We start from the raw sequence: 20,794 nt of genomic DNA, 5'->3' as shown, positions 1-20,794 counted from the left end.
TCATTTTATTTTTCAGAAAGTACACCCTGACATCATGCCAGCAGGAAATGTAAATCACAGCTCTCTAGCAAATGGGGGTGGGGGGGGGGGTGGGGGGGGTGGGGGGGTCACTGCGGAAAACATAAAACTAACTCCTAATCCTAACGGCTGATTTATAGGTTATTTCTATGAGTACACATCTGTGATGGGAGTGCATTAACCAAGAATTTCAACATTTACAAAAAATTGTGTTATCACTGGATCTTCCAGCAGGACAACGATCCAAAGCATATGTCCAAATCAATACAGAAATGGTTCTCTGAGCACAGAATCAAGCTTCTGCCCTGGCTATCTCATACCCCTTTTCCACCAAATCAGTTCCAGGGCTGGTTTGGAGCCAGTGCTGGTTCACAACTCGTTCAACTTGCGAGCCAGCTGAGAACCAGTTTGCTTTTCCATAGCTCACGGAGCTACGTCATTACATCGCTGTATACATCAGTTACGTCGCTGTATACGTCAGTTACGTTGCTACGTTTGCATAAACCTTGGCGCGAATATCGAAGCAAAAACAACACGGAAGCAGCAGCAGCAGCAACAACAACAACAATAATAATAAATGACTTCACGTCTGTACAGCTGCTGCTTCTCGTCGCTTAAAAATGGCGATCTTTCGCGGTCTTGTTATTGTTGTTGGTCTTAACAACTCCGCCCCCCTGCTGACGTAAGCGGTTCTTTCCTCTGGCCCAGCAGAGTGTTGGTGCTAGCCTGGAACCGGTTTTTCTGGCCCCAGAGCCAGTTCTTTGTCAGTGGAAACAGAAAACCCGGTTCCAAACTAAGCACTGGCCCCAAACCAGCCCTGGAACTGCTTTGGTGGAAAAGGGGCATCAGTCCCCTGACCTGAACCCCAGTGAAAACCTGTGGGGTGAGCTGAAGAGGAGAAAGTACAAGAGAGGGCCCAAGGAGCTGGAGAGATTGTGGAAAGAGGAATGGTCTCAGATGGCCTGCTCTGCATCTCCAACCTTATAAAATATTATAGGAGAGATTCAGTGCTGTTTTACTGGGAAAGAGAGTTGTACAAAGTATTAAGTGCAAAGGTGCCAATAATAGTGGCAAGTTTGTTGAAATTTTCTTGAGGGATTTGTTTTTCTCTGAATAAATTTTTCAATTCAAGTTTTTATTTTTTCTCAAATCTTTTCAGTAGGAGATGAAGCTACTTTACCAAAAAGGTGGATTTTTTTCCCCCTCACCCTTTTCACTCATCTTTATAAGAGGGCCAATAATTGTGGCCCTCTTGTAAAGAGGGCCACAATTATATATCTACACACATTATATTGTGTACAGGCTTTCGTCTAAACCGGGGAACAGGGGCATTGCGCCCTCTTACCGAAATGCCGATTGAACCCCAAGTCACACTTAGGCCGTGCACTTATATGCTACTGCACAACATGCAGTCTTTCTCAAAACGATCTTTTCTCCGTGAAAACATCCCAGCAACACCACGTGACAATGTGTCTGATCATCAAATACGTTATAGTTACTCCAAAAACATTCCAATCATAGTAGATACACCGCCAGACGGTGCAAAAACAACCCGAATTGGCGTTTTCCAGACTGAGGCGCCATGTTGTTTACTTGTCGCGGCTGCTCTCGCGAGATTTGACATGGGTTACATACAAGGTCAGCTGACTTGTAGAGCGAGATTTCTCAAGACTGAATGACCTTTCACCCACCGGTGCGGGAGCTTTTGACAGAAGTAGTTCGCGAGTTGTTTTTGTTGACACTTGGGCATTTAAAGAGGTCATCCCGCGGCACGAAACGGAAGAAAGCCAAAGATTGTCCGGGGCAGAAGATGATTACTTTTCTTTTTCAATGTTGACAATTTGTTACAATTTCCCTCTCAGATAGCCTCAGAATGTCCCATTGTAGCCTCAATTTTTCAAAGGCTTCGCACGGCGGGGGGGGGCCGGACAACCGGCACCATTCCCCCTCGCTTCGCTCCCTCGCTGTGGTGAGCGCCCTCATACTAAATTTTTCTAGAAAAAACCCTGGTGCAGAATTATATATCTATGTAAATATATATCTACACACACACACACACACACACGTATATCTACTGTGTGTAGATATATATAAATAAAATACACACACACACACACACACACACAGCTAGCATAACAGATGACTTGCAACCACGTGATCAAAATGTGCTAGGTCATGAGCGTCCACCATGATGGTGGATACACAAACCAATTAGGATGGCAGCCGCTGAAAGCGTGTCTGTAAACAATGCTGAATTTTCTCAGGATTACCACAATTTGAACAATCGAGTGAAGATTCGATACAAAGAGAAGATAGATGCGTGGTTTTGACCCATATTATTTCTAAAAAGTCAGACTTTTCTGAAGATAAGACGCTTCTACCGACCACTGAGTACGAATACAGGTCATTTCGTCCAAAGCCTTTTTCATACACACTACCAATTATTTTACATTTCAAGTATTTGTTTGTTCAAAAAAGGAGGAATTCTCAATGGAATATGACCGAAGCGGCTTCGACACTAAAGAGAATACTAAGGGGGGGTAACCATGTAGGCCAGTGCCCCTTGCTGACCCTGGGATGAGTTAACTCCCATGTCATTGCAGGCTGCTTGCTTGCATGTCTCTGTTTACGGCTGGATCATATTAAATCTTCAGGCGCGGAGCAGCACCCTCACAAGGGCTTTGTTCGTGAATTCCGGGCCGAGGTACGGTCCTACCAACCTGAGACCATGCTCTTTCAAAGGGTCTCGGCTTAGAGGGAGGTGCCTGAAAAATTTGGCTTCGCTGTGAGTTCAGTTGGCGGAGTTATTAATTTTTTAAAGCCGGCTGGATCATATTAAACCTTTAAAGGCGTCGTGCGGTAATTTCAGCAATCAGGCTATATCATGTGTCAAAATGTCAGGTTTGGTGGGTTATTCAAGCCCCTCGGTTTCCCGCGATCTCAGTGTCACGATGCGCCCGCTACAAGCATTTAAAGTTGACGCGCACAGCCAAATTTAGGCAGCCAGCTGTTAACTAGGTCAACTTATGTGTGACGTCATACCAGTAACCTCCCTTGGGTGATGCTGGCCTGTCCCCATGTTTTCTCTATGGCGTGCGTTTACCAGAGTTGTTTACATTGCGGATTTTGTGGATTTATTCAGTTTGTGGATAGTTTTGAACACTCAAAACACTATGAAATGATGTATTAATATTCTGTGATACAAAATGCCTAATCGGTGTATTGTGTTTGGCTGTAACAACAAACACTGAACACTATTTGTGACTGTTATCAATGGATCTGATTTCAAGGTCATGGCTAGGTATTGATAGAAAAAATAATTTTTTTAAAAACACATTGTGGCAGCGGGGGCGTGGTCAAGCGCCGGTCTGTGACAGGATCATTACACCTGACGGTAATTAACCTGTGTTTTGTGTGTTTTCCCAGTAACCGCGCCCTATTTAAGGAGGCAGAGGGAGAGCAGAGAAGAGCTCATCCCGGGACAAGAACACAGTGTGTGTGTGTTTCGCTATCAGATTAAAACTGGCGGTTATACTGAAAAGTCTGGCAATAAAAAGTCTATTTGCATCTGAAGCGTTGTCCTGCCGTCCTCTGTGCTCCACCCACACTTCAGAGAGCTCTACGGTGGTGCCAAAACCCGGGACAAGGTGGAGCACCAACCTCGCAGCCCCATGGAATCCTCCCCGTTCGCGGACCTGGTCCACGCCCTCGCCACGGCTCAGCAAAGCCAGCACCAGGCGCTCGTCACGCTCCGAAAGGAGCAAGAGCGGCGCTTCGAAGCCCTGGTGCTGGCCCAGCAGGAAGATCGCGAGGCGTTCCGGCATCTCGCGTCGGCGGGGTCCACCAGCGCCCCGGCCTCGGGCCCGTCTCCCCTCACCGTGACCAAGATGGGCCCGAAGGACGACCCCGAGGCGTTTCTCGGGGAGGGGGAGGAGGCGCGCCGCGCGCTGCTCCATCGGCCACCCCGAGGCTTCGGCGACCTGCTCGAACAATGTGAGAAACGCCTCGGGGTCGTCCTTCGGGCCCATCTTGGTCACGGTGAGGGGAGACGGGCCCGAGGCCGGGGCGCTGGTGGACCCCGCCGACGCGAGATGCCGGAACGCCTCGCGATCTTCCTGCTGGGCCAGCACCAGGGCTTCGAAGCGCCGCTCTTGCTCCTTTCGGAGCGTGACGAGCGCCTGGTGCTGGCTTTGCTGAGCCGTGGCGAGGGCGTGGACCAGGTCCGCGAACGGGGAGGATTCCATGGGGCTGCGAGGTTGGTGCTCCACCTTGTCCTGGGTTTTGGCACCACCGTAGAGCTCTCTGAAGTGTGGGTGGAGCACAGAGGACGGCAGGACAACGCTTCAGATGCAAATAGACTTTTTATTGCCAGACTCTTCAGTATAACCGCCAGTTTTAATCTGATAGCGAAACACACACTGTGTTCTTGTCCCGGGATGAGCTCTTCTCTGCTCTCCCTCTGCCTCCTTAAATAGGGCGCGGTTACTGGGAAAACACAGGTTAATTACCGTCAGGTGTAATGATTCTGCCACTCACCTTCCCTGGCTCCGCCCTCCTGTCACAGACCGGCGCTTGACCACGCCCCCGCTGCCACACACACGTGTTAAGTGTTTCTATGTATCAATCATTAATTGTACAAAATGATTTTCATATATTTATATATTTGTCATATCTTTCTTTGTCACATGAAGTGTTGTCTTGATAACACGTGGCACATAATTTTAGCAAATGGATGACAGATTAATTGAAAGATTTATGCCACAGAGCTGCCTTTAACTAATAATTATCACTTATTACTGACGATTGTACGTTTACTAAACAATACAATACAAAGCTCAATACTCCCAGCCTATAACATACTGAATATCAAGTTAAAATCAACCGCAATAAAAGGAAAATGATGAAAACTGGAATATCAAGGGGTCTACTGTATCAGAAGGCCCACTGCATTTTGCGAGATCACAAGCTGTCAAGTTGCTAGAATTCAATCTTTCTAGCTATACTTTCACCCCCTACAGCTATCAGTATTACACATAATCATAGATTAATCACACAGCATTCTAATTCAAGTGAAAATGGTCTTTAAAAATACACATAAGTAGTGATTTAGTCAGAGAAACCAACCAAAACAAGTCTTCAAGTCGCCCGTCTTCGTTTCTGTCGTCGTCAGAACTGTCCTGATTTTCTTCTGAAGATGAGCGCTCAGGTTCAAATCTGTAATGCTGGATACCACCAGGACATTCAGCTGTCAAAATCTCTACTTGTGGGCCATTTTCTTCTTCTGTATCGGTAAAATCAAAGCTAATTTCCTCAGCATCACTCCTATTTTCTGGTGTGTCCCTCATTGCAACTGCACCGAGTGGTTACTGGTATGACGTCACGCAGCTGTTCCATTGACCGAGAGGGGGCGCTGCGAACGCGGAAAATTTCAAGTGATGGGCATGATCAAATAAGGACCGATTACAACCGCGGGAAGCTTTTGAAAAATCGACGGTCAATTTATTTCGAATCTCGAAAGCATTCTGGTGCAGAATAATGCGACTTTTATCGCCACTGCGTGACGCCTTTAAGCGTGGAGTAGCGCCCTCATGGGGCTTTCGTTCGTGAACACCAGAATACCTGAAATATAAAATAATTGATAGTGCATATGAAAAAAAGCTTTGGATGAAATGTCCTGTTCCCCTAGTCTCCTCTCTGTACTAAGCCTCAGAGTTTCCTCACTCTCTTTCCGAATCATGGACGGAATTCTAAAAAATCAGAACGTGCCACAGTCACGAGTCCTGTTGTGACCACAACCATATACAGCACAAAGACATGGCATAGCTAAAAACAACACTTAAAGCAGTGGAAAAACAGAGCTGCGCAAGCGTGACTATGTTTTGTATGGAAGGTTGCTTGACCCCGCATTTGTATATCCACCAACATGGCCGACATCCAGGTTTCTATTTTGTCTTGACATCACTTGCAAGTCAAGGATAAGCTGGCCGAAGGAGGAGACAGAGGCAGTGTTGTAGTCGAGTCACTAAACCTGGAGTCCGAGTCCAGTCTCGAGTCCCCAGCGTTCAAGTCAAGTCCAAGTCATGAAAGGAAATTTCAAGTCGATTCCACTACTGATCCGAAGAGAGTCCAAGAACAAGACTCCAACCGCACCACTTGACGGTGGCTGTTGCTGCCTTTATGTGAAACAGTCTCTGCTCCTGTGTTGGACTAACGTTACTGCTCGACTGCCACCATTGTAGTTAATAGGCTACAGATAAGAAGCTTGTTCATTGCTCAGCAAGCCCCGCTATCAACATTAGAGCTGTGGTCTCAAAAAAAAAAACGATCCACGATTCGATATCAATTCACGCGAAAAAGAGACACGATATCGATCCAACAACATGTGAATCGATTTCTTCCAGGTGCCTATAACACTATTTTCTCGAACGCGCAAGGGACTATTTTCTCCAACGCGCAAGGAGCACTATAAAAGCGGGTGCCGGCAAAACGAAACTTATAAAGAAAACTAGAAGATGGACAAAGCTGCCCGGTTAAAAACACCGCCGGGGATGAAGTCGGATGTGTGGAAACACTTCGGCTTCAAACGGTATGAGGACAGAGACGAACTGGACAAAACGAATGCAGTTTGCAAGTTGTGCCAAATAGAAGTAAAATATCTGGGCAATACCACCAATCTAAAGAAACCATTTATCCAGGCACCACCCCGAGACAGCTAGTGCTAAACCTGACGCGAAGCAGACGGCACTTGAAAATGCATTTGGTGTGAAATTTCCCCCACAGTCTAAGCGTGCTATGAGCCTTACAGAGGGAGTCGGGATCTTTATTTGTAAAGACCTCCGCCCCTACAGCGTAGTCGAAAATGCTGGGTTTAGGCTACTAGTAAAGAGGTTAGAGCCATGCTACGTCTTGCCCAGCCGAAAACATCTAAGCGAGACAGTAATTTCTTGACTGATGAGCTATTTTTTTTTGTGGTCAGAAACCCAGACCTGGGTATGTTATTTAACTAAAAGAGGGCCACCAAATGTCATAATTTTGATTTAGACTTCAAATAAAACCTGGATATGTTTCATTCCAAAATAAATAAGCTTTCTTTCAAACTTGAACTCTTGTCTCTCTGTGTGTCCCTCTTACACATACACAGATACAAGCACAAACAGACATGGAGCTGTTTGTCAATAGGGTCAGTTTTTATTTAAAAGTTTTAAAGTGACAATACAGCAATATGTACATGAATCGATATCGAATCGAATCGTGGATCGAATCGGATCGTGACCTAATGAATCGAAATCGAATCGATCCAGGAAATCCGGATCGATTCCCAGCCCTAATGAACATACTGTGTCGCTTACTTCTCTGGGTGGAGTCTTGCCAAATGACGATTGAAGTTCGAGGTTGTCCCCGATAATTCTTCTACATATGGAACACACAGCAGTGCATTTTTTCCTACTGCACAGGAAGTCTGTATAAGCAAAGCAGGCAATCCTAGGGGCATTCCCTCCAGGCATTTAATGCCGCTTTTCCACTACAAACGCGGCTGAGCCGTGCCGTGCCGAGTCGAGCTGAGTCGAGCTGAGCGGGGCTGTTGGAGTTGCATTTCGACTACAACCGCGCTGAACCGTGCTGGCTGGAAGTGGGTGGACACATTGGGTGGAGTTAGCGAAAGTGGGTGGACGTCATGTGATGCCGTTAAGCAGCGCAAACAGTGACATCAGTGACAGTGGCGGAACAAGTCAGAGCCGGGCCGGGGGCGGGGCAAATGACCGGGCCCTTTATTAAAGCTTATCATAACATCATTTTAGGCTACAAAATGTCCGCAACTGCGGTGTTTACCAATTTCAACACTACCGGGTGCAACTATGTTATTTAGTACATCAAGTCCTTCAAACGAACATGTAACTCAGAAACAAAAAACATTAGGATACTGTACATGGCTCATAATAAAACATCAATAGCCTATACTGCGCACATTATTTGAAGGGCATACGAATGAGCGCTCAGAGGTTGCAACGCTGACAGGAAGAGTCAGAAATAAAAGGAGGGCGGTGCAAACCTCACTGAATGCACTGTGTTTACCAATTTCAACACTCCGGGGTGCAACTATGTTAGTTTGTACATTAAGTCCTTCAGACGAACATGTAACTCAGAAACAAAAAAAAAACATTAGGCGACATACTGTACATGGCTCATAATAAAACATCAATAGCCTACTGCGCGCATTATTTGAAGGGCATACGACGAGCCTTGCGCTCCGCGAACTCGTCCACGATGCTCTGTATGTCACTGATTCAGTGAGCTTTTAAGCGGTAGTAAACAATAAACATGGAGGACATGGAGTCGTTAGTGTTGCTGGTCTCGGTGCTGTGGCTTGTTGTCACCGACAACGCGGACAGATACTGGCAAGAGCGTATAGATGAGGCGAGGCGCATAAGGCTTCAGAAATTCTCGTAATTCATAATTATTATTCTTCCGGGTTTGCGGTGTTTACAGATCCCAGCGCGCTCGCGGGGCGTGTGTGGGCATGTGAGGACACTCCTCCTCACCAATCAGTGCACAGGGGAGTGTCTGCTCACGCCCCCAACCTCAGTCGGCACGGTTTGGCTCGCTTCAGCCCCACTCCAAAACGGTGCGAGTTTTAGGGGCTAAGCAGGGCTGAAACGAGCTGAGTCGTGCTGGTTTTTGGTAGTCGAAACGCGAGCCGTGTCGGGCTGAAGTGAGCTGAAGCGAGCTGAAGTGAGCTGAAAAAGGGTAGTGGAAAAGGGCCATTAGTGCCACTAACATTCCTTAACATGATGTATGAACAGATGAACGTGCATTCTCTTACACGAAATTAGTATAAAAATTAATGTAGATATAAATCTTATGCCAAATTATTACAGCATGTTACAAAAATTAAAGGAAAAAAAAATCTGAGTCCTCGTCTCCAATTTAGGAGTCCAAATACAGTTAATGAACAAGTCTGAGTCATCAGTCCTCAAGTCTGTAAGATTGTGTGTTCTCGTGCATAGCTGTCCTGAGCTTTATGACCCTTTCACACCCTGGTAAACGTGCATAATCGCGAGAACATACTCTTTTATTTTCTCTGTACCTTCTAGTTTCGCTGAAACCACATTCCTGGTTCCTCCTGTTCTAGGGGGTGTATGGTCTGCTCTTTCATGTATAATAAAAACGACTCCTTATCTGGCGAGTTGACCTTGTGCCCCCGAGCCCCTTACTTATCTTGTCACGCAAGCTTCTGATGTATATAAACCCTGCTCTTTCTGTGTATCGTTGAGCAGTGCTTGAATAAACCAGATTGATTTAACTCGTGTGGTTTGTTTTAACCCTGCTCCAGAGCGCTCTTACGTCAACGCATCTGAACTGAGACAGACACAGGTTCTAACAATTTGGTGACCCCGACGTGATACTCTCAATCAGGTAAGACATGTTTGATTGACTACCTGGTTGGCAGTAGTTTCGTAGTGTCCTACGGAGGACAGTTTTCCCTGGTTCGAGTCCAGGAAGAGCGCGCTATACAAATTTGTACTATATTTGTTGTCTGTTCCTCTTCAGATCCGTTTGTTGTCATTGTACGATGGGAAGCTCGTTCCCTAAGCCTGCGCCAGGGGAAACCCCGGCCGAATGGATGACTAGGTGCGGTTTCGCTTATTATGTTTCTCCTTGGCTCGATAATTTGGCAGGTTGGACCGAGGCCAACCCTCAAATTCCTTCATATCCTCGCCGAGGTACTTTCGATCCTGGTTATCTTGCATCGGCCCATCGCATGATTTATGAGGGATTAGGGGACCCCGGATGGGATCGCCCGTATATGCGGGAAGGATATGCCAAATGGTATGATATGAAGAAGATTTGGGATAATTTTAAACAGGCTTATACTCCCCGTTCAGTCTTGAAGTCCATCCCGAAGCCTCGATCTGCGCCCGTTACTACGGAAACGGTGGAGGCGGCGTTGGGAAAATCTAAATCTCCTTCTGCTCCTCCAGCCTCGTTAGATAGTAAACCTCCACCTTATAGTAAGGCTGGAAAAATTACTGGTAAATCGCCGTCAGCTGTAAAAACGATTCCTAAAATTTATCCGTCCCTGGCTGCTGTGTCTGCGTGCCCCCCCCCCACGGTTGACAGAGGGCAGCGTCCCGGAGGGATAAAGGGTGCGCCTGCATCAGCCAAGAACGGCAAAGACGAAGAAAGTAGTGACGATACCGATGATGACACTGATGATGACGATTGGGATAATCCCGATGGTGTGGGTCCAGACGCCGGCTCGCGTCCTTATCCGCCACAAAACGCTGCTTGTGTATGGGTTGCAAAGCGCAGTGGTATTGATATAACTCCTCCGTCCCCGTCGGCTCTTAAGGACATCATCTCGCTTCTTCCGTCACCCGATAAGCCCTTGCTTTTTGTTGATCAGTTAATTAATGTTTCTCGTAATTGTCAGCTTACGGGAGCTGATTACCGGTTTATTCTGCAAAATAAATTAGGAGGCGCATATGATGAGACAGCCCTGTTAGAAAACGTTCAGGTTCTCGCCCCCGTCAATGATCAAGCTGAAAATATTAAGGAAGAGTATGAAGGGGATGACGGTCGCCCGCGTCGGCGCACCGTGACTACCTTCTTTTGGAAGGACACGCCGAACGCACTGCAGCAGCTTCGTGAGCAATTGACGCGATACCTGCTCGCCTTAAAACAAGCAAATAGAGACCTGTCACAGGTCACTAATTGCAAACAGGAGCGTTCTGAGCTGACGTCGGCTTTCTGGAAGCGCTTTGGGGAAGTTTGGCAACATTTGGGAGGTCTTGAACTTGATTTGGCAAACCCGAACCCAATGTTCTTGTCCACCTTTCTGTCTAATTGTCGCCCCGAAATACAGAGCGTATTAAAACATCACTGGAGTGACCGGAATAATCTGGTCCTCCGTCAGGCCGGGGAGCGGGTGCGCACGTTGGAGAGCGATGGTCTTTTAGACTGTAAAACGAATAAAGCATGTTTATCCGTCGTGCCGGGCGGACGAGCGGAGGGACGACAGGAGAGGGGTCGCCGAACGGGACCGCGCGGCGGGGGAGGGAGGAGAAATGGAAAGTGCCACTATTGTGGAAAAGAGGGGCACTGGATAAGAGAATGTCATGCGAAACAGCGAGATGAGCAGGAACGCGAGAAACCCGTCATGCGCGCCGGTTCAAGCCCCACAGGGCAGAGAGATCCTGCCCGCCCATAGGGCTGCCCTCAGAGCGATGAAACCCCGACCGTTGCTATGTTAAATCTTTTATTCAGCTCCCCTCTTAACGAAGATCTTCCCACTATTGTTTTATGCCTGGCAGGGACTGAATATCCTTTTTTACTCGACACCGGGGCTACCATGTCCTCAGTGGGGAGGGAATATGCGGGTCCTTTATCTACACGGTCTGTAAGCTCTGTGGGAATAGAAGGGGTTCCTTTCCATTCCAGTTGCACGCCCCCCCTTTCTGTTACTTGTGCCCTTGATCCTTTACTGAAGTTTTCTCACTCCTTTGTTTGCATGCCTGATTGCCCTTTTAACCTGCTTGGACGGGACCTCATGAGCCTCCTAGGGCTCTCTATTTCTTTTAGTGGCTCACACATGGTTGTTGACATACCAGACGAAACCTCGTCGGCTGCTCTTGCCCTCACCTCTCTTTCTCTCCCCCATAACCTTCTCAATGCTGCTTGTGCCGTTACCTGCCTCACACCCTCTCTTTCTGATCTCCCAGCTTCTCTTTGGGCGGAACATAAGGACGAGGTGGGCTTTGTTAACTGTACCCCTTACGAGGCGGTCATTAAACACTCTTCGCCAGTATATGTAAAACAGTACCCCCTTTCCCCAGCTAAACTGTCTGGCATTGATGATGTTCTGTGTTCTCTCCTAGAGCAAGGTGTGGTTGTTCCCTGTGTCAGCCCTTATAACACCCCAGTGAATCCGGTGCAGAAGCCCAACGGCACGTGGCGTTTCACCCAGGATTTGCGTAAGATTAATGAGTTAATTATCCCAGTCGCCCCATTAGTTCCAGACGTTCCCTCTCTTATGGCCTCGATTCCGTGTGAACATGCGTTTTTCTCTGTGATTGACCTCTGTTCTGCCTTTTTCAGCGTCCCTGTGGGCCACGACACGCAGCCCCTGTTCGCTTTTACGCACAGGGGAAAGCAGTACACATGGACCAGGTTACCCCAAGGATATGTCGATTCCCCCGCGGTTTTTACAGCCGTAGTGAGGGACGCCTTGGCCGGTTTGTGCCTCCCCTCGGGCTCCTCCGTGCTCCAATACGCGGATGATCTTCTGGTAACGGCGGAGGACGAGGACCTTTGCGCTAAAGCCACACTCGCTCTCCTCTCTCTTCTGGCGCAAGAAGGTTTCAAGGTCTCACGAACTAAGCTTCAGTTCTGCCTCCCCACTGTTCGATATCTGGGTCACGATCTCTCCCAGGGCTCCCGCAGGCTCAGCCCCGAGCGTGTGCAGGTCATCCTAGACACTCAGGTGCCTGCCACCAAACACGCCCTCATGGCTTTTCTGGGACTTATCAATTACTGCCGCCAGTGGATTCCTGACTGTTCCACCTATGACAAGTGTCTGCGCTCTGCAATTCTGCACTCGGACCCTTTGACTCAGCCCCTGGTGTGGTCTGATGAGATGCTGACGGCCTTCAGGGCCTTGAAACAGGCTTTATGCTCGGCCCCTGCTCTCGGACTTCCGAATTACCGTTTGCCGTTTCATTTATATGTGTGCAACCAGCAGGGAACTGCGTCTGGGGTTTTGGCGCAGGAGCACGGGGGGGGTATGCGGCCTTGTGCGTTCCTCTCTAAAACTCTTGATTCTGTGGCACAGGGCCTCCCTGCTTGCCTCAGGGCGGTGGCTGCATGTGCTGTCATGGTCACGGACGCTGAACGGCTGGTTTTGTCTCACCCGCTCGTTCTCCACACCTCACATGATGTAGTGCACGTTTTAAAGAACCTCAGTACCCAGCATTTATCTGCGCAGCGTCGCTCTGGATACGAGTCTATTCTTTTGGCCACCGAAAACCTTACTGTTAAGCCCTCCTCCTCTTTTGATTCTCTCGCGCACGCGCTTCAGCGCCTCCTCAATTCACAGGATGATTTTCTTCCTTCTGAAACACACGACTGCATTTCTAGCATTCTTTTCGAGACAAGTATCCGCCCCGACTTACGCTCCACCCCGTTACTTTCAGGTGATTCGCTGTTTGTGGACGGCTCGTGCTCACGCCCCTCTGACGGCGTTTTCGTGTGTGGTTATTCTGTGTGCCGCCTTCCTGATGAAACTGTTGAAGCTTTTTCTCTTCCTTTCTCCTCGGCTCAGGCTGCCGAACTATATGCTCTAACCCGTGCATGTGTTATTGCTCAGGACACAGACGTCACTATCTACACTGATTCACGTTACGCTTTCGGCGTTGCTCACGACTTTGGTCGGATTTGGGCTTCGCGTGGGTTCACCACTGCAGACGGTAAGCCCATTTCTCATTCTTCGCTTGTTACTGATTTAATCACCGCCTGTCTTCTCCCGCGCTCTTTAGCCATTGTTAAGACTCGTGCTCATTGTATTGGGGACTCTTTTGAGATCAGGGGAAACTCTCTCGCCGATCGCATTGCCAAAGCCGCGGCTGCCTCCGGTGTTTTTCCGCCTTCGCTTACTCTCTCCCTGGTCTCATCCAGTCGCATGATTAGTGCCGTTCTTCCGGACATTGACTTGATCTCCCTCCAGGCCTCCGCTTCGGCCTCAGACAACCATTTCTGGGACTCATGCGGCGCGCAGCCGTCTGACGGCGTTCGGATCGATGCTCAGGGCCGCCTTTGTTTGCCTAGACATTGCACTCCATTTCTCGTCCGCGAGTTTCATGGTCCCACTCACCGCGGACGAAGGGGGGTAGTGGAGGATTTATCCAAAATATTTTGCATCGACAAAATACACACCGATGTACATCACATTCTAGACAGATGTTTAACGTGCGCCCAGAATAATCCATCTAAACCAGGCGCGATACATCAGCACCTTCCCATACCTGACACGCCGTTCCAGGAATGGCAGATTGACTTTACTCACATGCCAAAACAGGGCCCCTTTAAGTATCTTTTGGTCATGGTCGACAAATTTTCACGATGGGTGGAGGCTTTCCCTTGCGGGAAAGAAGACGCTCGCACGGCGGTAAACAAATTGACGCAAGAAATCATTCCGCGTTATGGTCTCCCGGTAGGGATAGACTCTGACAAAGGTACGCCGTTCACCTCTAAGGTGACACAAGAACTGTGTAAAGACTTAAAAATCCTTTGGCGATTCCACATCCCGTACCATCCACAATCCTCCGGCATTGTGGAGCGCGCAAACAGAACAATCAAGGGTAAGCTGCGTAAAGCCATGCAAGAAGCTGGTACTAAAAATTGGATACAAGTTTTGCCTTTAGTTCTCGCTGACATGCGAATGACCGCTCAAGTGGCCCTCGACAACCTGTCTCCGTACGAGCTCGTGATGGGCCGGCCTTTTCCTACACCCTGGCGCAGAGGTATGCAGGCTATAGGAACGAGTGATCTTGATGTACATCTCAGTGAGTACGCCGTGGGTCTCATGCGGGTACTTGATGAATACTGGACGAGACTAAATTCCAAAAAGCCTCCCATTCCTGAGGCACCCACTCACCCCTTTGAGGTAGGGGATAAAGTGTTGGTAAAGAAATTCGCTAAATTAGGCACTCCTCTAGAGGAACCGCCCTACAGTGAACCCACGGATGTGCTCGCTGTAACTCGAACGGCTGTACTAACTGACCTTTTTCCACAGTGGATTCATGCCAGTCGAATAAAGAAGGCTCCAATGTAATAGAAATCTATATTGTTGATGCTTAACAGGTTTTTGTGTTTCAGAAAGTTGCTGTGACAATAGCTGACGGCCTTTTCAGGGATCCCCTTTCCAGCATCCGGAGTGATCCGGTTTCGGCTGATCTACAAAGAGGGGATGGTCGGTGCGTCCCGCAGACTTCTGAACTGAGGAATCTGGAAGACACGTGAGCCTGGGCTACCTTCAACTATCTACATCCTGTGGACACAGAAAGAACAAAGTCAGTGACCAGTATGACTTTCCTTCTGGTATTGGTCTTAGCGCTTGGAGCAGGGAATCCCGCTCAAGCCAGCCACGAGGACAACGTTTTTTGGCGATTTGCCAATTGGACTGCTAAACAACATACTAATCAGTCTTGTTATGTCTGTCAATACGTTAGAGTCTAAACTGTAGTTATACTCTGTAAACAAAGTATAAAAGAGGGGATTGTAAGATTGTGTGTTCTCGTGCATAGCTGTCCTGAGCTTTATGACCCTTTCACACCCTGGTAAACGTGCATAATCGCGAGAACATACTCTTTTATTTTCTCTGTACCTTCTAGTTTCGCTGAAACCACATTCCTGGTTCCTCCTGTTCTAGGGGGTGTATGGTCTGCTCTTTCATGTATAATAAAAACGACTCCTTATCTGGCGAGTTGACCTTGTGCCCCCGAGCCCCTTACTTATCTTGTCACGCAAGCTTCTGATGTATATAAACCCTGCTCTTTCTGTGTATCGTTGAGCAGTGCTTGAATAAACCAGATTGATTTAACTCGTGTGGTTTGTTTTAACCCTGCTCCAGAGCGCTCTTACGTCAACGCATCTGAACTGAGACAGACACAGGTTCTAACAAAGTCCAAGTCAGGTGTAACCATTTTATATCTGGGAAGAGTTCACTGGTAATTAAAAGGTCTGTTTCCTGCTGATTAAACTGAATTTTTGAGCTTTAGCGTGAGAAACCGACAAACCTACATGATAAAACAAATCCAGATTAGGCACCAACACTCAAATTAGGACGCAAGATCCAGACAAAAACTCATCTCGCAGTATCAAGAAGCAACAGGATAAATGAAAAAGATCTGCCAAGAAAGCCAGATTAAAAGCAGCACAAACCTTGGCAAGTTTGGATACGCAAAAGAACAATATGGGTCAACTTTGCCAGGTGAGACAGTCACGATGCCGTTCCAGTAACCCAGGTTTACTGATGCTCATACACTTTTTTTTTTTTTTTGTCATAGACCAAGATAGTTCACAATATCAGGGTATTCAATCGATGGTAAATGAGGTTAAAGCCTCTGTATAATCGGATGACTAACATATACGGGTCAAAGCCACAAATTTAAACTTTTTTTCTCAGAATCTTAACTTGGCAGAGGACTCCAGAGAATCATAATATTTCGAGAAAGTCAGATGCATCACAGTTCTTGTTTGCATGAGATGGCATTCTGGATTTGTACATCATCCAACATGGCAGCGTATGCACGTGTCACACTGTGTCATGTTGCACATGAAGAATAAAAAGGTGAGAGCAGTCACATGACTTGGTCCCCACCACTCGAGGTACAAAATAAGAGCTCATGCTCATATTTATTTTTAAAAAATAAATAAATAAATAAATTAAAAAAAAAAAAAAACACCCACCACAATTCACATGAATTATACAGAGAACAATCATAAGATGTAAGGCCTCCCCCAGAAAATTGTGCATTTCTGGGTGCTCTCTGGTGCATTCTAGTGCCATTTCAGTCAAAATTTTACTGCTTGGAAAGAATCACAATTTGGCTGAAACAGCACTAGAATACACCAGAGAGAACCATTAAACCTCACTACTGGACCTAAGGGCCTCTGCATGCTCTTGCGACAAGGCTTTCGCAGATAGCTTTTCGCAGACAGTTGTAATTTATCGTTGAGCGGGGAGTAATAGGCGTGCGCGATGTTATTCACCGCCACAACGCAAAGGGGCGTGAAGTCGCGAAATCGCTAGGAGTAGTTGGTGGGTGTGGTTAGTGGAGTGTTTATCCTCCGGTTACTTATAATGACTAGAACTGGAGTCGTATAGATGTACGTACTTCCTCGATCAACCGCTCTTCGTGCTGCTCCATCTTCGCTCACGTTTTTAAAAATGGCGATAGTGAAAACAAAAACCGGGAAAGTAGGGAAGCGGAAGTGCATGTACAGCGGATGTAGAGTGGACCAATCAGAGCTCTCATCTGCGACGCTGTCTGAGAGGCTTCTGCGGTGGTCACAATTTTTGGGAGGTGCGCGCAGAGCGTCTGCAAAGGGGGGGGCTACGCAGACGCCATCTGCGAGGACTGGGTTGTCAGCATAAATTGGCCTTAAGAGTTTGGAAAGAAACACGTTTGTATTTCTGAGCAATTTTAATCATTAATAAACAAACAAATTAGCCCAAGTTGAAATTCTTACTGACTTTAAAAAGTCATTCTTAACTTACTCCTTAATACTAGCAACATTGAAAAGTCCAACCACCTAAGTTTGAAAGAGAATACAACATTTGTACCACAAAAGGTTGAACAAGTCCCAGATGGTGACACACAACTGTTGGGTCGATGTACAGTGTCTTGCAAAAGTATTCATCCCCCCCTTGGTGTTTGTCCTGTTCTGAAGCATTACAAGCTGGAATTAAAATGGATTTTTGAGGGGTTAGCACCATTGGATTTACACAACATGCCTACAACTTTAAATGTGCAAATTGCTTTGTTTTTTTATTGACACAAAATAAATAATTAAAATAAAAAACAGAAACCTGGAGTGTGCATAGGTACTCCCCCCCAAGTCAATACTTTGTAGAGCCACCTTTTGCTGCAATTACAGCTGCAAGTCTCTTGGGGTATGTCTCTATTAGCTTAGCACATCTAGCCACTGAGATTTTTGCTCATTCCTCAATGCAAAACTGCTCCAACTACTTCAAGTTAGATGGGTTGCGTTGGTGTACAGCAATCATGTTATGCCACAGATTCTCAATTGGATTGAGGTCTGGGCTTTGATTAGGCCAATCCAAGACATTTAAATCACTCCAGTGTAGCTTGAGCAGTATGCTTAAGGTCATTGTCCTGCTGGAACGTGAACATACAGCCAATGTCTCAAACCTCTGGCTGACTCAAACAGGTTTTCCTCCAGAATTGCCCTGTATTTAGTGCCATCCATCTTTCCTTCAGTCCTGACCAGCTTTCCTGTCCCTGCAGATGAAAAATATCCCCACAGCATGATGCTGCCACCACCATGCTTCACTGTAGAAATGGTGTTCTCAGGGTGTTGGGTTTGCACCGCACATGGCATTTTCCATGATCAAAAATATCAATTTTAATCTCATTTGACCAGAGAATCTTTTTCCATGTGTTTAGCGATTCTGCCACATGCTGTTGGGCAAACTCCAAAAGTGTTTTCTTAAAGGAGATACGCAGAACCTTTATTTTTAAATACATTTCTGAGTGGATAGTATCTCCATCCTTGACTCTTGTATGCTGCATAAATGGGAATTTAAAAAGATATATTTTTGAGAGTTAAAATCGACTGCAAAGTTGGCATTCAAGCTGCCCCGCTGAGCCAGCCAGCCCCGAGTGCATGACATCACAGCAGGAACCGGCTTTAAGGCCGAGGCCTTTTACAGCTATAGACCAAAGTCATATCAATAAAAATTTACGGTGAAAGTAAGAAATACCATTACCAACTTACTCAACTAAGACTGATTTGACTTCATGGATTGTGGGTTGACTTTCATTAAAACAGGATCGGTGTTATAACTTATGCAACATACATGTACATGCATGCATTTTCACTGATAAAACGTAAAAGGCTAATTAAATAATCAGATGAACTGAGAATCACATTCTGAAGCAAATTGAATAATCTTATACTGGTAACTTAAACACACAATACAAGTTACATGTATTAATCTAAATGCAGGTAACAATGTTTTTTTTTTTAATCCAAATGAGAGTCGGAGCTCACCCGTCTGAGTTCTCGCTTCTTGAAGGCCAATATTTTGGCCGATTGTTTTTGAAACAATCTGACTTTCAGTTGTTCATTCAATTCTCCCACGTAAGGGCGACATGGCAGCAATATCCAGTTTAGAAATAAGACAGCTGCTCCACTCATTCACTTTTCTTCATACTGTGCATTCCGCCATTACTGCTGGGCTCAGGCAATTACTGAAACCCGGGACAGAACGGGAGGTCACCGGTTTTAGCAACAACTGCGGGGAGGTCACTGCCCAAGCGATACGTCCCGTCCTGTTCCGTCCCGGGTTTTAGCAACAACCCTCGGCTCACTCCAGGAGGACTGGTGCAACTGAACTCACTTTCCTTTTTAAAATAAATAAATAAAAACTTTCCTTTTCTCGTAGTTTTCTTTTCCTTTAATTGTTGGGACTGCACCCTCTTTCAATACGGGCTTATAGCCAACACACCTCAACAGATCAGAGGTTTTGTACGAGTGTTCAGTAAAATGTGCAGAGTAGAGACCACTTCATAGGTGCCCAGTGTGCCCATAAACTTGTCGCAAAACGTATCCAAATCTTTGCAGTTTGAACATTCTTGGGCCATGAATGCAATGTAAATCCACCTTCTGTCATGCTGCTGTACCGGTCAGCAACACATCTATGTGGCATGGCGAGAAATTAGCTCAAAACGAAGGATCGGAGTTGCAGTCAGCTCTGTGTTTTAGTATAGCGGAAGTGGCGATGAGACCGATAGACGTCCTGCTGTGATGTTATGGACGTCAAGGTCATTCACTCAGACCGCTACCTATATAAAATCACTTTAATCGTAAAAATTACTATATTAGATTTGTTAATGCTTAAAACTATTCCTGTGCTATTTTTGAGGTCTCAAAGCATTTATAAACGAAAGTGAGGCCATGGCTCTGCGTACATGCTTTAAGCAATGGCTTTTTTTCTGTCCACTCTTCTATAAAGCCCCACTCTTGCCCCTTTTCCACCAAATCAGTTCCAGGGCTGGTTCGGGGCCAGTGCTTAGTTTGGAACCGGGTTTTCTGTTTCCACTGACAAAGAACTGGCTCTGGGGCCAGAAAAACCGGTTCCAGGGTAGCACCAACTCTCTGCTGGGCCAGAGGAAAGAACCGCTTACGTCAGTGGGGGGGGGGGGGGGGGGGGGCGGCGGAGTTGTTAAGACCAACAACAACAAGACCGCGAAAGGTCGCCATTTTTAAGCAACGAGAAGCAGCAGCTGTACAAACACAAAGTCATCCATTATTATTGTTGTTGCTGCTGCTGCTTCTGTGTTGTTTTTGCTTCGATATTCGTGCCAAGGTTTATGCAAACATAGCAACGTAACTGACGTATACAGCGACGTAACTGACGTGGCTTCCCTTAGCACCGCAAGCTATGGAAAAGCAAACTGGTTCTCAGCTGGCTCGCAAGTTGAACGAGTTGTGAACCAGCACCAGCCCCGAACCAGCCCTGGAATTGATTTGGTGGAAAAGGGGTATCTGTGGAGTGTATGGCTTAAAGTGGTCCTATGGACAGATATTCCCATCTCCTCTGTGGATCTTTGCAGCTCCTTCAGTGTTATCTTTGGTGTCTTTGTTGCATCTCTGATTAATGCCCTCCTTGCCCGGTCTGTGAGTTTTGGTGGACGGCCTTCTCTTGTCAGGTTTGTAGTGGTGCCATATTCTTTCCATTTTGCTATAATAGATTTAATGGTGCTCTCTGGGATATTGTTTATAACCCAACCCTGATCTATACTTCTCCACAACTTTGTCTCTGACCTGTTTGGAGGCTCCTTGGTTTTCATGTTGCTTGCTTAGTTGTGTTGCAGAGTCAGGGTCCTTCCAGAACAGGTTGATTGACAGAGACATCATGTGACAGATCATGTGACACTTTGATTACACACAGGTGGATCTTAAATCAACTAATTATGTGACTTGTGTAGTGAATTGGTTGGACCAGCTCTCATTTAGGGGTTTCATACCTATG

At 46.7% G+C, this 20,794-nt stretch overlaps 1 protein-coding gene across 4 annotated transcripts in view; it reads right to left on the bottom strand.

Moving 5' to 3' along the window:
• map3k4 (mitogen-activated protein kinase kinase kinase 4) overlaps positions 1 to 20,794 on the bottom strand; it is a 216,237-nt gene that overhangs the window by 180,436 nt on the left and 15,007 nt on the right. The window contains exon 1 of one of the 4 annotated variants that reach the window (XM_060916496.1): positions 14,795 to 15,061. The exons of the other annotated variants lie outside the window; for them this stretch is intronic. The gene's annotated coding sequence lies outside the window, so the exon portion shown is untranslated. Of the gene's footprint in view, positions 1 to 14,794; positions 15,062 to 20,794 lie in introns of those variants that run through there. 4 annotated transcript variants of the gene reach the window in all.

This window comes from Neoarius graeffei, chromosome 3 (genome assembly GCF_027579695.1).
Source record: "Neoarius graeffei isolate fNeoGra1 chromosome 3, fNeoGra1.pri, whole genome shotgun sequence".
NCBI classification, from domain to species: Eukaryota; Metazoa; Chordata; class Actinopteri; order Siluriformes; family Ariidae; genus Neoarius; species Neoarius graeffei.
The sequence above is the reverse complement of the archived record's forward strand: the minus strand, read 5'-3'. Positions and strand labels throughout refer to the sequence as shown.